The 14,070-nt window shown below is 43.4% G+C and overlaps 1 protein-coding gene across 2 annotated transcripts in view; it reads left to right on the top strand.

The window, feature by feature from the left end:
- FSTL4 (follistatin like 4) overlaps positions 1 to 14,070 on the top strand; it is a 236,531-nt gene that overhangs the window by 45,248 nt on the left and 177,213 nt on the right. The gene's annotated exons all lie outside the window — the stretch shown is intronic.

Consider the following 14,070-nt stretch of genomic DNA (forward strand, 5'->3'; position numbering starts at 1 on the left):
ATCAGCATTTTTGCTGGTACCAGCCAGCTGAGCTTGAAACAGTGGGTTTCATGGAGGCAAAACAGCCTCCTCTGCCCTACCCACATCTTCCATTTGACTTGCTAAAGAGCAGCCATGGACGTCACCTCACCAAGGGCAGATTTTAGATTCAGTACAGATCTGTAGCGGTAGGTTTGTTCAGAGTCGTGCTCTTTGCTTACATGCAGTCTGTAAAACTTCACCTGATGCTTCCTGTAGTGTCTTTTCTAATGTGGACATTAATGTCATGACCCATAGGCTACTGAACCACTGAGGGAACTCCTAGGAAGACATTCAGGCTTCATTAAGGGCTTCAGAAATGTTCAGAACGTGCTATATGTTTTTAGCTATAGAGGAAGACATAGTTGCTTTTCCCTAAAACATACAACAGCCTAGCTGAATGTGGAAAATGAGATGAAAGTCTCTTACCAATAAAAACCTCTCATATTTGCAGTGCTTTTATGCAAAGATTACCACTCCATGCAAAAATGAGCTGTTGGAGTAGGTGGTTGATCATCACAAAATGCAAACCTGAAACACCAGGTCCAAAGTACTGGTGTGGTGTGCGTACGTGCTTGAAGGAAGGACCCAGAGTAGCTTTTCCTGCTCTCTGAAGTGTCTATGCCTTGATTCATATTTATTAAGTTACAATAGGAAGGGTTGGTGGCTTCTTGAGAAACAAATACAACATTAATGTTGACAATTAACCCAGTTGTTCTACCATGCAAAAAGGTGCAATTTTCCTCTTCATGAAAAATTAAGATCTGCTTTGATCATTTGGAAAGCGTAAAGTAAACTAATGAAACAACTTCAGTACGTGAATGCCAATGTTCTTCGTAGGTAAATATGCAGCATCGCTCCTCGGAGGCCCAGAGGAGCATCTACTACAATCTCAAAATAGAAAACCACAGAAGAAATTGCAATTAAATTTGCAATGCATTCAAAAAGCTGAAAGGGGATTGTGTTATGCTTGAAAATGTATAATTTATTCTCTTTGGTGATGCGTCCTTTTTTTTTCCCCATCTCCATCAGAGACAGCACCAGCTTTCCAAGTAAGTAGAGAAGCTGGCACATGGACACTTTCTTGCTTATTAATGAAGTCAGGAGTTTCAACCACAGATTCAAGGTATTGATAGAGCAAACTGCAGTGTGTCTAGGAGCATGCTTGGATGTGCATCGTAGGAAACACGGCGGTGGTGATATTTTGCTGAAGAGTAAGACATGGCCACTGTGTGGATTCCTCTGGTGAAAAGCTTGCTGGGCTGTGCCTGTGTGGGATGTCCTAGGGGTATCTGAGATAGGTGATGAACTGGGGGCTAAACCTACATTTTGATTGCACTTTGCCATAAAAAGTAAGGCCCTTGAAAGGGAAAGGTGGATTTTTGATGCAAGCAGTCTGACAGAGCTGTTGCTTAGGAGGCAGGCACAGAGCTGTGTCTCAGGCAACCTGCAAGCGGCTTTGGCAGGTGCTTCTTGGTAAGCGATTGCAGTTTGCCAAAATGCTGGAAGGCAAAGCTTGTCTCTGCCTTCTGTGGCTCCGATGTCTCCTTCAGGAATGTATCTGTTACATCTGTGCAGGGGAAAAAAGGCTGGTAAATCACAATAGTGCCAATTAGTTGCTGTGGAAAAAGTTTAGATCACTGCCAATCTGTAAGTTAATGGTTCAGCTACTGAAGCAGAATCCAAGTCTGCCAGAAACGAGGAACATTCATACCCATCGGCATTTCGGGACTATGTTTATTTAAAAACTTTTCAGGAGATATGAAAATTATTGCTGCTGTGAACTTTGCAATAGAGCTGTGAATAACTTATTTTTGAGGTCTAACAGCTGCATCAAAATAGTGAGAATGAGTGAGTGGATATGTCAGCACAGCAGAAAGCCTTGCAAGCAGCTCCTGACTCACATGGGCGCTTGCTTCGTGAAGAGCAGCAGCATCGGATGAGCTGGGACGAGTGGATGAAGAAGCTGTGATGGGGAGACCTGTGGCACCCAGCCATGCTGGGAATCTGACCCAAGGCATGGTGTGCCCAGGAGCCAGTCTGGGATGGAAGAGGTGCCTACGCTGAAATAAACGCTGCCCTCACTGAAATTAGAGAGAAAACTCTCCCTGACAGAAATGCAAGCTTAAAGTGACAAAATAGGGACAGAGGAACAGGGTAAGGAGAGTACAGTTCTGAAAAGGACAACCCATCCAAGGACTTTTTTGTTGTTGTTGTTTGTTTAACTTTAATGTATTGATGTGTCTAATTGAATGAGAAAAGTATTAATTGTGTTCAGAGAAAAGTGCCAAGATATATTTTGAAAAGGCATTCAAATGTTTGGTAAGTTCTGGAGCACTTCAAGGGGTGGCTTTGTGGGGTTTTTTTCATAGCTTGACTTGATGTGAGAAGTATCTCTGTAACGTGAAAGGAAATTGTATCTTGAAAAGGCATCTAAGCTTATGTTGACTTGACTGTCATTTTCATGCTAACAGGTTATTAGAGGCTGAGTTAAATTGAAGACGGGAAACCTTTAGGGGCTCTTTAAGGTGTCATGAATGTGAATACTGCTGTCTCTTGTCTCCATGCAACTCTTTATTAACCTAAAAAAAAGTACAACCATCATTTTTCTTCTAAAGACCTTACTAAAAAGAATGTTTAGTATGCAAGTTTATTTTTTGACACTTTTTTTCCATTTTGAAAGTTTCCACACTCAGTGATGTGGTCTTACCCTCTGTGGACAGGCATGCTTATTTCCACCAAGGCTGCTGACACGGATCTGATGGATGGCACCTGTGCTACAGGAGGTCTGGCTTGCACTGAGCTCCGGACAGCGGGGAAGGCTCTGCCTCAGCAATCCCCACCAGAAAACCAGCGGGGAAGCTGTGCATACCTTTTGCAGAAGGTTTAATTTGACCGTCTTGCTTTGCAGTGTCAGGACCCAGCAGTGTCAGTTATGTGACACCTACCACCCGCTGTCACTGGGCAGAGTGGAATGGGAAAGCAGGAAAACCCCATCTTTAGAGACAGCTGATTCTTACAGAATTAACAGAAAATGAAGTATGGTAATCTGTTCTTTCAGCTGGCAAGCACAGTGTTTCAGTTTACTTAGGGTCATTAATGTTTTTCATTTGTTTCAACATGGAAAAAGCTAATGACGTCTGGGCGCTAGAATAGTTTGGGAGAAGCATTTCACCTATAATGCTTTGGATCCTGATTTCTAAGCTCATCACTGTGCCAAGTATCCACTTGCTTTTAAGCACCTCATTTTGGTAAAACATTTATGCGCAGGGCTGGGAGATACGTCCCACTGTCTCAAAAAATCACCACTCCATTGTCTGCATCTGGCTCCCCCACCTTTTTCCAAAACAGTCCCGTGCAACAGTTTTGATGCTGTGACAGGAAAATGTGAAGGGTTTAGACAAATTTCCTTAATTTGGCCGCTTACAGAAACTTCTCTGCATCAAGGATAACATCCATTAACACGTAGCACACAGTGATTAAGCTAAGTAAGGGTAGTTAATATTTACATGGCATTTTGAAGGAGTATGTTGATAAATTCCTATATGATTTTCCAGAGATAATCTGAAATCCATGAATAAACAAGCCACAAAAAGGACAAAGTGGATGGGTATCAGCATTTTGCATCCCTGGCCCTTCTGTCATCTATCCATCTTGCTCCTGCCATATTGCAAAGCAAAGGCAGTGGAGGTTGGCCTTCGCCGTCAAAGAAAGTTTCTTAGTCTTTACTCTGATTTCTCTACTCGATACTGACCACTCTCTGTCTTCTAGACTTTAGATCTGTATTAATTGACGTTTGTCCATTCGTCCATAAATAGAGCAGGTGGATAATAAGTAGTTATTTCAGAGTGCAGGTCTACACACTCAGCAAAGCTATATGCAAGTGAGACTTGCCAGAAGCAAAATCAATTAGTTAAACTTTGAATATTTCAAAGAAGTTAGTGCTGCATGTGAACAAAGATTAAAGATCCTGCAATACACTCAAGCCATTTTTTCCAGCTACAAAACCATATCTGATGGAAAAATAGCATTGCTCAAATATGCAGAAATAAACAATGCCACTCAAATACAAATTAATTACCAAAATGGCTGGTCGCAGTCGTCTAATAATCCAGCTCAGATGCAGAGTTTTGATAGTCTGTAAACTGTTTCAACGCAACTGGGCGACAGAGCTTTGAAGATTGACTTGATTAAAGCTTAACCCATTTGAAACTCATTCCCAGTTGCCTGAATTAGTTGGGCTTTGGCAGGGTACAGGCGGTGCTGATGCCAGTGCTGCTGCCAGCATGGCTGTGCTCCCGCAGGGGGCTTGCAGCCTGGCAGTGTGTTTCCAAGCCAGATAATGTCCGTGTCCCTGCCGTGGCATTAGTGAACCTGCTCCTCTGGTGTTTGGCTTCTGCAGGGTCTCTGGTGGGGGTTGGTTCAGCAGGAGCAGGACCTATGAGCATGGATTTGACACTGTCCTGTTGGGCTGAGGCTCTGTGTTACAGCCGGAGGGATTCTCCTTAGTGCACAGCCAAGCTGATGGGCTGTAAATACGGGACTGCCCCTGTGAAAATTTCAAGAACTTTTTATTTATTACTGGTTTCTTCAAGACCCTTTAGGCGCTTTTTTAAAAAAAAAAAAAAGCTTTTTTTTTTCTTTCCTTATTGGCCCTTAAGGGTTATTAAGTATCAGCATCTTTAAGGTCCATAATGTGCAGAAAGAGCCATGAGCTCTCCTGTCCTTGAGGAAATGTATTTCTGTTGCATTTGAAGATATGGCCCTTTCTCTTCCCAGAGTCTGTTGCAGTAAACTCTGGTTAGTGTTTTAGGAGAGTAAGAGGGAGAATACATTACCATGGGTTTATGTTTTAATTTAAGTATGACGGACGGTCTGGTCTGCAAATCTCCACTGTCTTTTTATTGTCTTATGTAATGTTAAATACATTTAACTTTGGGAGAGGTTTTTTCAATATTTGCTAGAAACTCTTAGCTGTACAAACTTTTGGTAGTCAAATATATTTAAATTTTCTCTTGAAAAAAGGGATTAATTTTATTCCTTATATTCTACCATAGTCCTGCCAAAGTTTTATTGGAGAAGATATGAAATAATTTTGTAGACTTTTCTGAATTTCAGTGGGATAATGTTTTGATTACCAAAAGCACTGATTTTGGAGCCTTTCCATGCTCAACTCTCTTTGCATACAGCTATATCCATTTTTTCCTTTTTATATCCATTTTGTATTCAGCAACAATGAATCAAATCTTTCCACTCACATGGCTCCTGTGGTTGCTGTCTCTAAACACTTGACTGTGACACTTTGCCTTCTCCCTTTGGCTTGAGGATTCCCAGGGAGCCCAGCAGTGACCAGCACACATGGCTCTTACAGCATCTGGATTCAAAATTAGTTTAAAAAGCAACTAAATACATAAGGAAGAGATGTGCATACAAACTGTGTTTTTACTTTGTTTTTGAAGTTTGCTTGTAAGTGCAGCTGTGTTCTTCTGAAATGAGTTAACCTGAACATGGAAATGTTGCAAACAATTCTCACCTGTTATGCATAGCTGATTAACGAGTGGCAAGTAGATACCACAGGCTGTCAGTTTTTTGAAGTGGGGAGGTGGTTGCTGCACTTCAAACAGAATTTTATCTGACAGCACAGCGTCGAGTTCTGGCTCGATATTATTGCTTAGAACCTTCCTGATCTGGTGCAGAAAGCAGAGTGTCCCAGCTGGGCCTTCAGGATCGTCTTAACTGATGAGGAAACCAATTCTCCATCCACCAGTTGTGCTGTAAGGAAACGCCTGTTCTCAACGTGGAAAAATTTCCCTGTTTATGTTTCCAGAGGCAGGAGCCCTGCCCAAATCATAGGGGAGGTTCAGCACAAAAAATGCCCCCAGCAGTTAATAATTTTTCTCAACCCTTTTTTTCTCTTTTCCTTTTTCATTCAGAAAATGCTGCAGTTCTGGTGAGGGCTGACACCTTTTTTGACGCTGATGGTGTCTGACACAGCATTAATGTGTAGTCAGACATGAAAAACAATGCAAGTAGCATTGATTTGTTGTTTTCCAGGTTGGTTAAGTTCCTTCCTATTGAGTAAAGGGATTTAAATATAGCTTGGCAGGCTGAAGAGAATAAATACAACTGGGACTTCTTTTTTCCTACCGATATTAATGGCGAAGCTCCCACTGCTTTCAGGGGATTCCAGATGGGACCCTGATGATGCTTCCAGGAAAAAAAAGGGATTTTTAGTTTCCCTTTCATTGTGGTGTGTGTAAAATGCAGCATCCGCCATCCACGCTCACACTTCGACTTCAGTTTTATTAACTTCAGCAATACTGTATGTAAGGCAACATGCAGCTGAAGATGAGCAGAGGTATTAAATGCAGTCCTACACAAGTAATCAGAATTGCAGTTATTTGGTGTAATATTTCCTCCGGGTGAGACTGGATGATTCTCCTGCACTTCTTGTCACACTGTGAAATTTTTTCTGTGAGCTTTGTTTGTTCCTTTACTCCAGCAATGTTCCCAAGCCAAAATGTGTCAGTAGTGCTGGAGGGCCAAGGTAACATAGATCATTGAAATATCAGTGGGATCTCTGTAGTTTAATGCTGACCCTATTTTCTTTCTTTTGCTATTTCATGTATGTAGCAAACTGGTTTTGAAAGCCCCATGTTTGGCTGAGGCTGGGAGGTGCTTGGCTGAGGATGTGGCTGGCGGTGCCAGAGGATGGGGCAGTGGCTGCACATCCCTGTTCTGCACAGCCAGCCCTCTTTGTGTGGACACAAATTCCAGCTTTTTGGGGTGGCCAATGACAGTTTCTATGGGTGAAAATCTGCAATTTAGCCATAAAAATAACACCAAGCAGACAAAAACATTGCTTTTTCCCAACAAAATGAGAACATTTCACTATGCTAATGGCTGAAGTAAGTTAGATTATTTTTTACCTCAGCACTGTGGTGTTCTTGCAATGTGAGCTATAAACAGGGATAAAATTTTACAAAGGATCAAGTTTGTAAATGCTCAATGAGGTTTTGCAAATTGGTGTTTACAAAGCAAGAGCCAGTGGGGGCTGCTGGCTGCAAATACTTACATTGCATTTGCAAGTTTGGCACTACTTCTCATTAAAACTAGGAGTAGTTTGTCCATGATGCCTTAGGAATGAGAAGGCACTTCACTTCTTGAATTTTGTATGGGTATTTTTTATGAAGTCTTTTGTGTAACATTTCTATCTGGGAGGTTTCTGGGCTTGTCTATCCCTTAGGGATGTGTACTTCAGGGAGTTGCAGAGCTGTATGGTTTCTCAGCTGATCAGATGATGTCTTATATGTGATACCAGAAAATCACAGCAGAATATAAACTGTGTGTTTGCAATGTTTCATACAATCTAAAACATATTTCTGAAGTATACTGGGAATGAACTTTTTAGTTGATGATGAATGTGGGTGCTTTGTAAGACATTGCATCATGCACATCAGTGACAGAGGCCCTGGATTTGCTGGTTTGGGACTGAAACCATGAGCCACTTAAAGTAGTAGGAGGGAGGAGGGTCAATGTGGGTGTTACCTCTGGAGTTGCAACAAGCTGAGCAATTAAAGCAGTCTCACCTTCTGTGTCTCAAAGTTGAATATAAAGAAGCACCAGCATCAGAAGTCAATGAAAGGTGTGAGTTTTTGGTGCAGCACCTTCTACCTAGCTCTAAAACAAACACCTTCTATCTTAATCTTTCATGTGTTTTCAAAAGAATATTGTTATCGTGCTGCATAATGCAAGAGAAGGCTCCAGGGAGACCTTGCAGCAGCCTGCCAGTACCTAAAGGGGCTGACAAGCAAGCTGGGGAGGGGCCTTTTACAAGGGCATGTAGTGATGGGACAGGGGAGGATGGCTGTAAGCTGAAAGAGGGGAGATTTAGATTAGATATTAGGAAGAAATCCTTCCCCGTGAGGGCGGCGAGGCGCTGGCCCGGGCTGCCCAGAGCAGCTGTGGGTGCCCCATCCCTGGCAGTGCCCGAGGCCAGGCTGGACGGGGCTGGGAGCAGCCTGGGCTGGTGGCCGGTGTCCCTGCCCGTGGCAGGGGGTGGAACTGCGTGGTCTTCAAGGTCCCTTCCAGCCCAAACCATTCTGTGTCTCTATGAATGAGTGAATGGTCCGACTTCTCAACTCAGTGTGCAGGGTGAGAGCACAGGCTGGCGCTGCGAGCAGCGCGGGGTGCTCCCCATTAAGGGCACAGTGCCCTGCCCTGCTCGGGGTAGCCCAGACACCAAGGCTGTGCTTTGGGGTGGGGGGCTGTGCCCTGGCATTTTAAGCACATGTGAGAAGCAGTGCTGAAGGTCTGTGATCCCCAGATGTTTTAAATATACAAGTCACTGTAAGGATCAGGAAGGGAAAACCTCACTAGGTGGTTCTGCAGGCAGCCCCTGTTAGGAGGAAAGGTCTCACAAATAAAATTGCTTTGTCCCTAAAATGTTTTGGTTTTAAAAACTGTAAATCTGACACTTGCAAAGTTTCATTTGTTGTGCTTTGTTTGAAGTGCAGAATCCATTTAACTTGGCTACACATTTGGTCCTAGGGAGACAGATCAGTTGTATGAACATAATGGGGCTCAGGTGTGGGTGGGAGTGGGAAAAGCAAGGCTGGGTCTTGCTAACACACTGCATCTGGTGGGGAAGGGGTGGGGAGCATCCTCTGTCCCGATAAATCCAGCTTCCCTCTGGTTCCTGCCTTGCTGTTTGTCTGTGTGGTCATACAGAGTCAGTGTGGAAGAGGCCTGGCAATAAGAAGTAGGAGCTGATATATCAGGCAGAGGTGGGTGTCCCAGGTGAGCAAGCTCTGTAGTGACATAGGTCAGACAATTTATGGTGTCTGGTGTCTGGCGTGACCCAGTGGCAGGGACTGTTTACTGCTGCCGGGGACGCTACTGCTGAGATGGCCCTGCTGAGCTTCCCAGGCTTGGAGAGGAGTTGGGTGAGTTGGCCAATGCTTGCCAAGTCGCAACGTGCTTTCTTTGCTGGCTGCTGTCTCCAGAATTTGTCTGAAGGACCTTGTCACATATATGGTGTGAGAAGGGTCCTGGATCCCCTCTGAGGGCTGATGCTCTCCGTAATGTGTGGCTGTGGAAGGCAAGTGTACATTGTGCCATGCCCCAGGGGACAGACTGAATTCCAGGCTCCTTGTGGTAAGGGAAAACAGAGTGGGTTGTGTGTGCTGCTTGGCATTAGATTTGCTCCTCCGCAAACAGGAAAATAAAACAAGCTGTCAGCAGGTTCATGTTGGGTGATGGATGGTTCCAGTTGCTGGGCAAGCAGCTGTGTGCCCTGGGCTGTGCTCATCTCCTCTTACCAGCTTGGTGGGGCACATCCAAGTATAATCAAAGTATTTCAAGGTATAATTCTGACTTGCAGTGTGGGACTTCTTTCTCCCCAGGTTAGTAAAGAAGCGCTGCTGCAAGCAGCGTTGCCTAGGTCTCTCCTGAATGTGATTTTGGATAAGTTATTCCTATCCATAGCCTTCTAAGAGCCTGCAGAGATCATTGTAGCAGTATCAGCCCTGTGCTGGATGGACTGTTCTGACCCTACAGCTTACACTGACTCTGAGATAAAACTTCCCTAGCAATTAGTTTTTGCTTAGGTTTGTTTGTAGTGAGGCATCCATTGCTCTGCTTGTCCATGTGGCTGTGAAATGACTTGGGAAAAACTGAAAGGACCCTTCAGCAGAGAACAAGTTAATAAGTATTTTCAAGCCTTCATGCAGAGATACCCTTTGGTGCAGAAAGGAGGCTGCAGAAGTCTTGCATTTCGTTATTCAGGTTGGAGTATGGGATTCTGCTGGTTTTTTTCCCCACTGTGTTTTCACTACTCAGCTGTAGGCTATCTGGCTCACAGAGGGGGATTTTTTTTCAAGTCACTCATCGTACTAATTTGCTCAAAATGTTTGCTGGTTCCAGATGTGCAACTAATTTTAACATTATGTCAGTATGGGGTGGCAGTAAGGGTGCCGTATATTGTGTTTTGTTAGTCAGGGAATAACATAGTCCAGAGCTTTCACTGAACTTCATGGGTGCGTGGAGGTTCAGGTGTTCAGAGAAGCACTGGAAATGCCTAATTTAAATTCTTCTCCAGCTACTGGAAGAAAGAAGATAACTCATAAATAAACCTAAATTATGTTCTGCCTTCTTTGCAGATTTCTCTCCCCACCTCATGTAGTAGAAAAATGCGTGTTGTAAATCCCATGCGAAGCGCTTTACACTGGCAGTTCACGTGGCTGTGTTAAAAGGGATGCTCGCTGTCATATTTCAAACTTGCACCTTTTATTTTCCATGTGCAAGTGCGCTCCTGGGTGCAACTGGGAGAGTGAGTGAGCAGTTTGTCTAGATGATGCGCTCTGCAATCTCAGATAAGAATATTAGATTGTGACCTAGAGAAAAGAAGGGGAAAAAAGCCCCCGTAACTCGGGAGCCCTTGTTCCCTCAGATAATAATGATGTGCTTGCTCAGCACACCCAGGGATGGAGACCCATCTTCCTGGATGCAGTGAAATTAAAAAGTGCTGGTGCTGCTGGGGAAAAAAGAAAAAGGGAGATTGAGGTCTTTTAGGATTTTTTTTAGGTGACTAGTTTCTGAGGATTTAGATCTCTACTTAACTTCCATATTCTGCTCTGAAAGAGAGAGGAGAGTGTTACCACTCCCCATCATACCTGGTAGACTCTGCTGCTGCTTGTTAGCTGAATCAGAGCAGGGAAAAGCACCTTTTCTTGGTGCTATGTGTTCACCAAGTTTTGTGCTTCCAGAATAAATCGGCAAGTACCTCATCTTTGTACCATGGATGTGCTGAATCTGCACACGGGATGCACAAAAGGACTTTTTGACCAAAGATTCAGGCTCAGTGCTGATGCTGACTTTTTTTTTTTTAACACAGTTTAGCTATACTTGCCAGCTGAGCACAACACAAAGGAAGCAAAAGACCCCTGCAAATCTGGTATTGCAGCATTAACTGCAGAATAGTGGTACTTGGACTGGTAATAACGTGAATGCGTCCTGATATGTGCAGTGCTCTGTGAAACCAAGAGGTTGATGGTGATTTTCACTAAGTCCTTCTGCTTTAGGGATCTCTTGTCTTCAAGTTCTCATGTGATTTCTGCAAAATTCCTCTGTTGAAAAGAGGCTGAAGAGCAGGAGTTGTGGCTGGGCTGTAGGCTTGGCTTGGGCTTTGTAGGTTGTGCATTCACTAGATTTAATTCTGCAATTGTTGTTGGCATCAGTTATTCTGCCTCTTTAGAATCATCCAATGGCAAATTGCAGAGGGACTGGGAAAAGAATGAACTAGTTGAAAAAGCTGATTTGCAGGTGGGACTTTTGGCAGCCCTAGTCCCAGAGCCTGACCCTGCTCTTGGGTTGATGGGATCCTTCATTTCTGGTAAGTTTAGGTTTTCCACTGAAAATACCATGCTATGGATAAACCTGAGCATGGCGGGAGGAAGCAGTCACTGTTCCAACTTTCTCTTGTTTCAGCAAGAAATATTGACTAAAAGCTGGTTTAGATTGAACAATCAATTAATACCCCTCAGTGTGCACTCAGGCTGCATTAATTTGATACTCCCTTGTGTAAAGTCAGTGGAAAGAAGAATATTTTTTGTTAGTTTACAACAGGAAGAAAGTATATCCTCCAAACGTAAATGTCACCATATTGATCAAAATTCACAACAGCATCTCTAAAGCCTTGTGCCTTTGCTGAAAGACTGGCTATATTTTCAGAAGAGATGCTGATACTTTTTTCCTTTCTTTCCTCCTTTCATTTTAAAGGTAGCACCTTTCACAATTACATCACAAAACTTTTCAAGGTGTGGTTTTGTGTTGGTGTGGAGGGTTTTTTTTTTTGTTGCCTTTTCTATTTAATGTGATGTTAGTACCGAATAGTTTGTGCTCAGCTGATTATTCCTGGTGAAATCCTGTGTGAAGTGGGCTCCTGGTGGGGCAAGGCTGGGGGTACCCACCTAAGGAAGGGTTTGCTCCATGCCGTAATGGAGCTAATGGCATTATGCTCAGGACAGCTGCGGGTACATCTGGTGTTAAACTACCGTTATTTAAACTTTATGATGCGAGAGACTGCCAAGTCTCCCACTTGCAGCATATAAATTATGTCAATTGCTCATGCACTTTTTTTAACCCTGATTTCTCTTGAATTATGGATGATAGACAGGGCCAGAATTTGCTTTTAGTGTTCCCTTGTGACCATGTGTGTGCTGAGTGCACTGAGCAGTCATAATCTCAGTGTGTGCAGTCAGGGGATGCATAATATAATTTGGGCTGTGACCATATAGCTTGTATCCTAACCATTAAGGGAGTTATAACATCTGAAACTCAGAGCTATTTTGGGGCAGGGTGGGTGCTTTAATGTCAGGTTCGTACAAAAAAAACCCTGCTGAGGCTGGAAGGGTTCATAGCTGTGAACTCCGTGTCCCAGATGGGTTTTTGAAAGCCAGCGTGATGTCTTCTTTCAAGAGAGCCCTCAATTGTGGAGATTAGCGACTGTCTTCTGGGCTTCATTGTGGAGAGGAATAATAGCTCATGTCTTTAATGAAAATATTATGATTGGCTTATTTTGAAGTTTTCAAGCCCAGATGTGTGGTGGTGGAGTGCATTCATCAAGCCATGCACTGAGTTGACTGAACAGTCTTTTGTGGGTAGGGGACAGGTCTGACTGGTGCAAATTAAAGTAGTACACTCCAAAGCTGATGGGGACCCTGCTGAAGCTGCTGGTGTTGCTGTGATTTAGACTACTCGTACTGCTCCTTAAAACGGGAAACCTTTTAAAAGATGTTAATGCAGAGTATGGATATCATAGTGCTTTTGCAGAAGTGAGTCAAGGCACTGCCACTTTCAAGAAAATTTCTACAGAATTTATTGAATAATGTGTGTTTTAAGGTGTACTAACAGCAGGTGTTTGTAAATTGCATAAAACAGCTACCGACACTGACAAACAGCCTGTCTGCACTCTATTGTTGCATTTGGATTCTACATAAAATTTAAGACTTTTGTTTTTTTTTTAATACTTAAATATGAAGAAAGCTTCACTCCCTAGCATATTGATTTTACAAGCATTAGCTCTTTAATCAAACAGCCCTGAAGTTTTGCACTTCATTAACTGATCTTTAGGAGTAAAGTGCAAACTATTCGCACTGAGCCTGTCCTTGCTGATAGCACTCGAAATGCCCAGTGCTGGAAGATTTCGGAGGCAGAGGTTAGAGCTATGGAAATGGCTGGGTGGAAGGAAACGAGTATAGTCGGGTGTCGTGGCAAGTATTGCTAAGGGGAAAAATGCAGCATTTGGTAGAAAAAGTCTTGCAGAGCTATAAAGTTGTATGGAAGTGAACCTTAGTTTGGCTCAGAGGAGATGGGGATGAGATGAAAAATCTTTTTATGTAGCCAAATAAATCCTCCTGCATGTCCCGCTGCAGAGGGAGGTGCTGTCACGGAGGCTCATGCATCAGACCTGGCCGGCAGAAGCCAGCAGGAATCCTGGCTGGGTGCTGCTGCCAGCCCTGCCCGCACATCACCTCACGCCCGGCTGTCGGGTGCACTTCAGCTGGTTGTATTCATAATACCAAGGGTAAACTGTTTGCACACGTAATTATGAGGGCTTATTAATACTGAGCATTGTATAACAAAGACGTTTGCAAATAACGACTTCATAATGTTGCCCAAATCATTAAGATGTGACCTTACTAATGTTTTTCTAAAGTATGTCACCAAAGCTTAATTTTCTTTTATCTTTTCTTCATTTTCCTGTATTTTTCTTTCTACACAGCTTATTTTGACATTCAGGCATATCCAGACAGTCACCAGTAAGATTTATTAGCTAAATATACTCTGGAAGCACTTCCAAAATACTGAGGTGTGTCTCTTCACAGCCTGCAGTCTGTCACTTACACATATACATGTAAAATACTGTGTCATGAGATGCATTTAATGGGTGCAATTCATTAAAAGAGTACAGAACAGTGCCTGCTCTTCACCGCAAAGAGCCACTCTGTCCCCAAGACGCTGCACAAGTGCAGACCTCTCTGAAGGAAACCA

This window comes from Falco peregrinus, chromosome 8, assembly GCF_023634155.1.
Source record: "Falco peregrinus isolate bFalPer1 chromosome 8, bFalPer1.pri, whole genome shotgun sequence".
In the NCBI taxonomy this organism is placed as follows: Eukaryota; Metazoa; Chordata; class Aves; order Falconiformes; family Falconidae; genus Falco; species Falco peregrinus.